Source organism: Epinephelus lanceolatus, chromosome 4, assembly GCF_041903045.1.
Source record: "Epinephelus lanceolatus isolate andai-2023 chromosome 4, ASM4190304v1, whole genome shotgun sequence".
Taxonomy (NCBI): Eukaryota; Metazoa; Chordata; class Actinopteri; order Perciformes; family Serranidae; genus Epinephelus; species Epinephelus lanceolatus.
In genome coordinates this window covers 27,609,725-27,620,706 of record NC_135737.1, presented here as the reverse complement: position 1 = coordinate 27,620,706, position 10,982 = coordinate 27,609,725, and the positions used below count along the sequence as shown (strand labels likewise).

General features: G+C 42.4%; 1 protein-coding gene across 1 annotated transcript in view; it reads left to right on the top strand.

Annotated features, from left to right (window-relative positions):
- The first annotated feature begins 1,845 nt into the window (after positions 1 to 1,845).
- The window catches only part of drd2a (dopamine receptor D2a), a 59,270-nt gene continuing 50,133 nt past the window's right edge, over positions 1,846 to 10,982 (top strand). The window contains exon 1 of the mRNA XM_033632182.2: positions 1,846 to 2,262. The gene's annotated coding sequence lies outside the window, so the exon portion shown is untranslated. The remainder of the gene's footprint in view (positions 2,263 to 10,982) is intronic.

The following is a 10,982-nucleotide window of genomic DNA, read 5'->3' as shown; positions in this document are numbered from 1 at the left end:
ATATAATCACCTGAAAATAAAAATCATAATCGCCGTAGTTGCACCCCAACAGTATGACGTTAATGTGAAACTGCTGCATTCAGTGTTATTGCCAGTTTAAATCACCTAGCCCATTTGTTTTGCAGAGGAAGAGACATTTGTGGATAATTAAAACCACCTGAACGATGAACATGAACATGCTGAGCGGGAGTTCATGCTTGGCACATGGGAGAAGTCTCAGCTGGTTGCAATCTGCAATCCTCACCACAAGATGTCGCTAAATCCTAGACACTGTCCCTTTTAAATAAAAATCCGTAGTTAAAGGAACCGTATATGACATTCAGAGCACAGTCAGAGTTTGAGCCGGGATTGCCTGCACACGGTTTTCAACATGGAGGGTGCTGAGCCAGCAGCTAACAGTGCCAACAGAACAGCCCTACCAACGGCAACAGTGCTGACAGAGCTGATGGCATTAACGTGGGAAGAAACCAGATGATGGGCACTATGTGGTGACCAGCATATGAGTTCAGTGCAGAGTGGTGGCAATTACCTAGCCAGTGGGATACCCATAGACACAGGGATTAACAGGGAACTGACTTCGTTCGCTGCTCAGGACACCATTACTCCACTGGAACTTAGCATAGCAAATAGTGGTTTGCTGCATTATTCATGTTCTGAAGGTCACATAGAGCACATTTAACTTTCACTTGTGTGAGGGAGAACAACAAGGTGATGTAAAACCATTTGACAGTCCAACAAATGCTGATCACACGGGCAAGAATATATCAAAAAGCCATCCGCTGGTTACTGTAACCACACCACTTTCCAGGAGGATGCAGCAGACACAACCACCAACAGAAAAACCCAACGCTATACAACATGTGAGAAATTTGTGTACCACTTGAAAATGCTATTACTATTTCTAACACATTTCATACAAAAGAAAATCTGTGTCATATGTTCTTTCATCCATTCACAAACACCAGGGGTTTACTCGAGAGCAATCATATTGACACTCAGACCACCTATTTTAAGGCAGCAAGGTCAAGAGTGGGTCCTGATGCAAGGCTGTTAAGTTCATAATCAACCTACTTTTCCTCTGGTTCGTACCCGTCTTTATATGCACAGACTGCTGCAGGTGATCTGAATGTGCTCCATGTACCTCAAATCTATAGGACGAAGTAAATCCCAAGGATGTTATGAGGAACTTGTGGCACAGTTTCTCAATGACTGTCCTCGGGGCACAGAATGCTACTGGTTTTCTATCCTTCCTGCTAGTTTGCATTCATAAAGCTTCCCATGAGCAAACTGGCTCCTGATTGCATGGCGAGACTGGAAGCAAGCAGAGCTCTGAGAACTGAGATGTCAGGTATTGAATGAAAAAAGAGGGAGGGTGTTAATGGATTAAAAAAAACACGTGTTCATTGATATATTATAACAATAATCACTATGAGCACAATGATAATAATGTTTTTCTAAGAGAGAGAGAGAGAGATGCTGATATGGGTCCAAATGATCGTCACAGTTCACCAATTTCTTTAATTTCCCACCCCATTACCATTTTCCACGTCTAGCACTAATGCACTAAGTCAATCACATGCTCCAACATAAATGAGTGCTCACTTATAAGCGAACTATTTCTCATTCAAATCTCATCTATTCTTACATCAGAGGATGAAACACTTTATTTCCACGTTTCTAGTTTTTTTTCTCCATCACTTATTACTAAAAAGCGCAGATCGTGGCGCAAAGTGAAGAGTGCAGCAGGGAACATGTGAGGAAAACATTAAGTGATGTAAGGTCTCCCTAATGCCAGCGACAGTAAAGGAAATATACGTCCCTGCCAGGGTTTAAACAAATGTAACCCCGCCTAGATTTTCCACACTTCTTTACAGTCGCCGCGTCTCCTGCCTCCCTCAGTAGCGAAGGTAACTCCGTGCGTAAAGCTCCTGGACACCAGACGGACACCGTACAGTTTCAACCTCTGCTTCACTTCTCTGAAGACCGAAACGGAGGAAAATCTTTCCTTGAAACAGCCGGGAAACAGTTAATGATTTACAGCAGTTTGGTTTGATTTTTATTTGTATGTATTTTTTGGCTTTCATCAGTGCAGCCTGTACTAATGTCATGCACCCGAGCCGCTGCGCCGACTCGGTTTAATTATAAAGAGTAAACAATGTGCACAGCAAATGAAGGATACCGTCGGAGCTAACTGTGGATGCTCTTGGATTTAACAGCCGGTGCCTGTAAAAACAAAGATTCAGTCAAACTTATGGCGTGAAGGTAAGACAATTATTTTTTTCTGTGCGATGTGTCAAACTTGGCAAAAAAACAAAACAAACCAAAAAACCAAGATAACCTATTGTCTCGATCATTCTGTATCACTAAATATTGCCCTTTGCCATATATGTAAAGCATTTATATCCAGCAGGGATTCGTGGTTCAGTCCAGCTTACCTATTGAGAGACTCGGTGATATAAAGTGATTTATTGGGTGTGATTCAAGAGATATTAACTTTCAAGGTGAATTTTCGATTGCCAGACCCTGGCGCACATTATTTCTCCATTACCAAACGGACACTTTGAATCCGTTTCTGTGAATGAGTGAGTGTGAGCGCGTCACACACACACAGCTATACATTATAAGGGTGATTTATTTGTATAGCAGGTCGACTGTTTACAATATTGATCTGGGATGGTCTTTGGTGTAAAACAACTGGAAGCAAACATTTGCCTTAATTCAACCCAGGAAAAGTGCTCTAAGTGGGATGCAGTTTTAATTCTTGAGATGTGGCAGCGTGCCTGTGTCAAGATGTCCTTTTTCCAGCCCACAGAGCGCTGATTTCAGATCTGTTTGTGCCTTCCAGTTTGTAATTAGTGCTGGGTTCTCCAGAGGCAGCGCGTCCTCGACACAGCGCTTCGCAGGGCAGGTGACGGAGCTGCTCTGGCTGCACATCCCGTCCTGTATCCTATCAACCCTCACTGAGCTGCTTTAACAAGTTAACAACAGCAGGCGGTATAAATGAGGTGAAAGAACAAAGTGGTTTATATGCAGCTTTCCTAATTAACCTGTGTGTGCTAACAGCGTGTCTGTGATACTGTCACTGAGTTTACAGTGACATTTTTATAATTCGTTTGTTCGTTTCGCCTGTATTTATAGCCTAATGCCACTGCACTGTTTTTCATTGAGATATGTAGATTTTGCCCCTCCAAACTTGAAAACTGCAAATTTACAGTAGATGCTGGTGCTTTTTTTCTCAAGGATCCTTATGTAACATGATGCTTAGGTTGCCATTATCCAAATTACATATGGCAGAGATCATGATTATGTATCCAGCTTTTAATAACTGAAGACATAAAAAGAAAAGAAGTGAAAAATGTGATTGGCTGCTACAAAAACACGATCAAACCCTTCATGATAACTGATAACTAAATGATATAAGAACTGCTTTGACATGTGAACAGGAGCTGTGCTGTGCAGTGGTTGCTAAAAACGGACACTGCCTGGTTTTGTTTGACATGAAAGTTGGTTATGTCAACCCCATTTGGGCTGAATTAATGAATCGATGGAAGTGAACACCTAATCCCAAGTGAAAGCATCTTTAGCTGAGGACCAAAATATCTGCTGGGACAGGATGTTGTGTACATTTGTCTATCCAGTGGCAGTCTCCAGACACTCACATTGTTCTACATCTTCCTGTCTCTGATCTGTCACACCACGCTGCGAGGAAAACAACATCGCCAGAGCTGCCTGATGCAGCGCTTGTCAAGTCCAGCTGTTTGACACAGACAGCTTCATAGAATCACATCTCCTTGATTCTTCAGATAACTGTCCGTTTAAAAACAGATGTTTGTCTCAGCGTGAATTTCTTGAAAGGATAACACTAACATGAAGGATTCTGCTATCGCTTTACATTGTGAGAGACTGGCTTACCAAAGGATATTTACATCAGAGAGGTACACATTCTTTACATAGATGAGGCACAATAGTTGAGGTTTTTAAAGCCAAATCACTTGATGCAGCTGGTCAGTCAACAGTGACATTTAAAGTCAGCACACTGCTCCCAAGAGAGATGACATGTATTAAAAAACACAACAACACCGTGTCGCAGCCTGAGCTTATTAAATTCAATTACGAACCTAAACAAAAATATTTGTTTACAGGGTTCTGGCACCAAATTTGATTCAGTCTGTCAAATTACAACCTCATTTATTAAACAGACACTTTCCAGAATAAAGCTGTTCTCCAGGGAAATCGCATATGCACCAGACTGGGGAGAAACCATAAGAATAAAATACCAAATCAGTTAAAATTGAGGCATTATGTTCAGTTTTACAAGCTGTTACAAAAAGTTACATAATGTACAAACTATTGGCACTGTCACAGCTGTTTTTATCCTTCATTTTGTTCTCTGTAGAGGCAACAGCGGGGTATTACACATTCACACGATGTTTGCGGTGCTTTCAGAAGAGTTAAACTATATAAATGTCGAGGTCCAAGAAACACCTTCTGATCATGATGCATGGATAACACGGCTCTTACAGCAGACAAGCAGCCCCAGAATGTTAAGAAGCAGTGGATATGAATAAACAAACAAACAAACAAGCAAAAAAGGCAAAGACATAGACACAAGAGCTTCAGTGACCTTTGCGTGTGGTTCTGTCTGGAACATAAGTGAGCTGAGATGAAATATAAATAGTTTACCTTTTCAGCAGAACCTAAAGCACAAACCAGAAGCTCAGAGTGGCCTCCGCATCACAGACAGCTTAAGCATACACAATTTACACACGATAATAGTAATAATCACCATCATAATCATTATAATCACCATAATCATCATCTGTATTTAAAGAGCACTTTTCAAAATCCTCTTTGTAGCAGCAAAATGAAAGAGACAAGTACTGAAATCATCAGGTTTTAAAAGAAAACAGATTTACAAAAACAAATTGCTGTATAGACGCCAAAACCCACATGCCAGAAAAAACCTTTGTGCTGAATGTTTCTGCAAAGCACGGATACGTTACATTTGCATGTTATTATGTAGTGTTGAATGATTCGCTGAAATGTCACGGTTAACACAGTTTTTGAGGCACAAAATCTACTTGGTCATGGTTAGGAAACAATGTTTTAGCTTAAAATACTCTGTTTAGGGTCTAGATCCTGGCAGGAAAAGCAGCGATGTCTCTGTAAAGAAAACAACAGCTTTTCTTGGCACTATAACACTGTACTGACGCAACACTGCAAAACTCCCATGTTTGGCGCATTAAAGCCACTGCAGCAAATAAAATTTGTTGGTCTCAAACAGTTGGCAGCCATCACTTTAGACATGTTAGTACATATGAATTGTGCGCATGTCATCCATTCATGGTCTGCAGATTCATATAATACCAACGTTTCTATCTAGTGACTGGGCTGAAAACCCAATACAGTGTAGGAAAGGGCAAGGGTGGTAAAAGAAGACATTTCTTTTAAGGCAACAAAAGACAGTTAAAAGGAAATTAATACTCCAGTAAAGGCAGAAAAGGACCTCTGATAAAAGTACGTTTCAAGGAGGGACTTAATGGAGATCACTGACTCAGCCGACCTTATTTCCTTGGGTGGATTATTCCGAAGCCTTCGAGGCTGTGACTGCAAACGCTCTGTCCCCTTTAGTTTTTTAGAAAAAATCTCAAAGTACATACTGGTGTATATGTTACTGAGAGGTCAGAGATACAGCGGGGGAAATTTTAAAATGCAATCTAAAAAAAAACCCCACTGTGAGCCATGTGTAAAGACGCTAGAATAGAAATGATGTGATCACGTCTCTTGGTTCTTGTTAAAAACCTGACAGCTGAGCTTTGTACAGTCTGGAGTTGATAAGTAGATGTTTGGTCCAAACATACACATAACATAGAGCAGGGGAATCATTGTATACCTCAGTAATATTGCATAAGGCACATGTAGCTCTACAACATCTGCCACTACTCCTGTGTGTCTTACAGTATCTGTACGGTGGTCACGTGGCTCAGCAGTCCCATTGTGTTTTGACAAGTAAATCATTTAATTGTATTGGATCTCCGCAAACGTATCCAACTGGCCTACATTCTCTTTGCTGAAACCCATTCCCCAGCATGTCAAATACATCAACACTCTAGGGACCAGCACCATCACTGAAAGGATAGAGGAGCCAATTAGGGTCCTAAAGCCAATAGGAGATCCATCAGGATCTGGTTATGCTCCATGTTACTGTTATGTGCTGAGAAAGTTATGTTGGCAGGTTGGTCGGTCTGTCCATTAATGGTGTGTCCATGATATATATATTGATCTTAATGGTGTATATAGGCAATGTGGTGCATTACGCTGGAGTAATAACCCTAAATGAGCATGTGGGGGTAGTATTTTGTTGCAGTGAGTAGGCTCTGTTTGTTGTGTTTCACTGAAAATTCATTTTTAACACTAATCATATTTGCTGTCACACTTTTTTTTTGAGTGCCTACATTGTGAGTCGAACACACACATTGCTGAATTCTTTGCCTTGAGAATCACTAACAACTTCACAAATCCATCTTTATATTTAGAATACGTGCACATGGGAATACGCAAAGTTGCTAAAAAGACTGCCTTGTTGTTAAAAAGCAGACTGAAATAACTTGTACACACCTAACGCTCTGCTTGATGCTGCACCATCACACATTTTTAATTAAAAAAGAAAAAAAAAATCAGCCCATTGGTCTTTGCAGGCGTGAGCAACAGGCAGTCAAAACTCAGGGTGTGTAGGAAGAACAGTGAAACCTTTCCATGACTCTCTATCTCACTGATCCGCTGTGGAGCCAGTCATACACATACAACATATCCCCTGAAAGGTGTGAAGGTGCTTCAGATACAGTTATGCTGCATTATCAGAGGCTATCAGGCACTCTCTCCTACGGCCACATATGTATGCATGGCTGCACACGTGCATTGCGTACAGACACATGATGAACGAAACTGGACAGGGGATGTCGTAATTGGCTGTGACTCCTGTAGAGCTTGATAATATATCAGCGCTAAATGGTTTAAAAACTACTTCCAGGCCCACGGGGAGATCTTTTGAATGTTCCTGTGAACAATCTGGACCAATCGGATGACACACAATGTGCAGAGATTGACAGGGTGACTATTAGAAGAGAGAGGGAGAGAAATAAGGATTAATTGCAAAAGAAGAGAGAATGAAGAGGATCTCCCCGGAGAAAGAAATTGCTTCCCAATTATTTTGATGTGTAATGTGTTTGGTATGCTGAAACAAGAATGTTGGGTCCGTTCAAGAGTGTATCCCTGTAGACATTAAATTAGTAGCACTACTCTCAGATCATTCCAACTCCAGCAGATGGTGCCTGACACACATGTACCCTCAAGGTGTTGAAAGAAAAATTATTTGCCCCGCTTTCTCTCTTCCTTTAGCGCTGAATCTCAGCATTTAAAGGCCATGAATTAAAAGGTGGAGGAGAAATGAAGTGGGGCGATGTGTCAGATTGAAGCTTGACATGACACGACTCATGCGTCACCTTGAACAATTTTTGTTTTTTTCCAACCTCTTCTGTCAAGTGCCAACTGAAAGGTGGGGTTGTTCTAAACAGCCGTTCAGTAGTAGCTGCCTTGACATTTTCCTCAAGGGTCTGGGAGACTTTTGTTTGGTGAACAAAGCATAGATCCCTCTGTCTGTATGACCTTTTGGTCTCAGCTTTGATAAATGATCGTCCAATCAAAGGCTCAACTGCTAATCTCTGAAAATAACAAAGCCTACAGAAGCCACAGCTTTGAAATTATCGCAGCAAGGTTTCAAGCACATGAAACAAGTGAGTGATAATTAACAGTATGATTCGTCATTTCTGTTTTTATAATATTTTGACTTGTATTTGAATGCTGTGCTCACAATGTTTGCATGCTACGAAGTACAGTACAGTAGTGTGTACAAAATTACTTATTTTACCAAGGTCAGAGAAAAGCACTGAGCACGGAGTTTGAAATTCCAAAGTAAGAAATTTAAAGCCTCATTAATCGATACTTTTTTTACATTTGAAATTAATTACAGTTATGTAAATGGCTCCTCGTCATGCAAAGGTAATAACCAACCCTGCGGTTCCACTATGCTTGCAGCCACTTTAAGTTCATTGTATTAGCTTTCTGGTTTTCTGGTCATGTCCCTATATTGCTAAGTGAATGCTACCTGTTGAGGATGAAATGAAACAGCAGAGAAAATAAGGAAAATAGTGGGTGGTAAAGGAGGCCTTTAAGCACCATGTCGTGAACAACTTGTAAAGACGGCACCCTTCTATGGCCACAACAACTATTACAAGAGCAGAGGAGGAAGTGACCTGACGCAGCATAAAAGCGCCAAATTCCATGTCATATTGTATAAATGTCAAAGAAGCACCTGTAGGGTGGGTGGAAGGTTAAGTGGATATGTCAAACGAATGCAGGACTTTCACCCAGAGGTAATAACCAACTCTGCGGTTCCACTATGCTTTCAGCCACTTTAAGCTCATTGTATTGGCTTTCTGGCTTTCCGGCCGTGTCCCTCTATTGCTAAGTGAACGCTACCTGTTGAGGACGAAATGAAACAGCAGAGAAAATAAGGAAAATAGTGGGTGGCAAAGGAGGCCATTAAGCACCATGTTATGAGCAATTCGTAAAGGAACTATTTTCTTTCTACCGAACTACACTCGCCAAGCATATCTCCGCACAGAAGGAAGCTTGCACCTATCCGTGGGCGAGAGGCTCATTCTTGTGACAGCTGAAGATTAAATATTAAAGATGTCCTCCTTGGCTGAGCTTTAATGTTAGCTAGCTAAGTGGTGATATGTGAGCTAGCAGTAGAAAGATACATCCTTCTGTACAGTGATTCGGTTCGTGGGTGTAGTAGAGAGAAAATAGTTCCCACATGAAACTGCTCACAGCAAGAGACATTACTTTTGAGTTTTTCAAATATATTTTTGGCGCTGTGAGCACCACAAGCCAAGGGCCATTACATTCAAGAGAACACAGCCGAAATCTCCAATACTTGGCAACTCACACCAAAACAATCTAGATTGATAAATAGCGCTACAGGTAAGAGGAAAAAATATGTATTATTGATTTTGGGATAAACTGTCCATTTAGGGTGGCAAGAAAGATGACATTAAATGGTAAATGGACTGCACTTGTATAGCACTTTTCTAGTCTTCCGACCTCTCAAAGTGCTTTTACACTACAGGCTCTAGTTTCGCAGACCAGGCGAGGCGGGGGCTTGTGTGGCCAGGCGGATTTTGCAAGTTTGGCACACCGTGCACCTGGCACAGCTACTCCTCTTTCTCACCGCCGTCCCTCCTACCTGCGCAAGTCGGAAAGAGGGAGGAGAGAAGGCATGGAGTGGGTTTTACACATATCACACCAATCAAATGAGCCCTCTCCTCGCCCTTAAATGCGCTGTGCAAAGGCATAATGAGAGTTTACTCAATTCACCATGGCAGAAGAGAGCAGCAGCGTCAGATGGCCAAACTTCTCCCAGGAGAAAACTGATGTTTTCGTCTGGGAGGTCCAAGCTCGCAGTGTCCGAATACACGGAACTGCGAGCAGACCTCCACGGGCTGATGGTGCAAAGGCAGCCTGGGAGGAGGTCACCACAATTGTAAATCAATGTTGCGTTTCTCTCATGTGCACGCACGCTCTCTCTTTCTCTCTCGCAGTCTCACTCTGTTTCTTTGTTTTTGACTTTTCTACAATGACAGTTGCTGAATATATACTCCCTATCTGATGCTGTGGCTGTTTGTGGCTGGCTGAGAGCAGCTGTGTTAATCAAATCAGGTTGGGTTTCCATTACGTGTGCCAAACATGCCAAACGGTGCCAATCCCCTTTGATCTGACATCAGATGTGACAGGACAGTCGATATAGAGATACATTTATGTGCTGATTGCAGATAGTTGCATTGAATAGTGTTTTTTTGGGTATTTATTGCATTGTTAATGTGCCTGATATTCTGGAAACCTGCCTGTGAGGTTTTGGTGAAGTGTGCGCACTGTCCGCCGGTCAGCCAAACTTCGGCTTACACCGGCTGCGCTCCCCCTGCGTTGACAGTAGACCTGGTTTCAGCTGGCGAGCTTTTAGCGCACCTTCGGCGAAGCCTTTTGGCACGAAACTGTCACTGCGCCAAGCTGGATCTGTCGACACCCCCCCCCCCCCCCCCCCCGCTGCGCCGGCACACTCATCTCAGCGCACCTCGATCTGCCAAACTACCAAACTGAGCGCGCCTCGGGTTGCGCTGCTTGAAACTAGCTCTGCGCGGGGTTCACCACCCTGCGCTGCGCCAGGAAACTAGAGCCCTACGTGTCACATTCACCCATTCACATACACAGTCACACACTGGTGGCCGAGGCTGCCATATATGGTGCCACCTGCTCAGTGACCATTCGCACACTCTCGAACACCAATGGAACAGCCATCGGGAGAAATTTGGGGTTCAATATCTTGCCAAGGATTCTTTGACATGAGTACTGGAGGAGCCAAAGATGGAACCATGGATGTTCCAATGAATGGACGACCCGCTCTACCTCTGAACCATAGCAGGGCCAGTCCCATCAATCAATTTAACACCAATCAATTGAGCATTTTAGAGAAAGCTGCCACATAATAGACCCGGCAAAACGACCACTTGCTATTTTGTAGTGATTGATTTCTTTTATATTGGATCAACGACTAAAACTTCAGCAATTGAATTTTGCCTTTTTGGTACTTTTGATAGGTTTTCCTCTCTTGCACACTTTTCAGTGATGACAGAACAGCCTAAAGGCAACAGAAGAAAAAAAAATCATCTTTTTCAAATCACTGGTAAAAGTGACATCCAGGAAACAACATTGCAGTTTCTGTTGTCACTAACAATCCATCTGGCTGTGTGACCTTTTTGCAGACTCACTTGTTGCATCAACTGTGGTCTGTTGGATTTCTGGTTGCAGAGCTGGTGGAAGCAGCTGCTCAGTATCTGATTTTACCAAGTTGGGTTACATCGTAG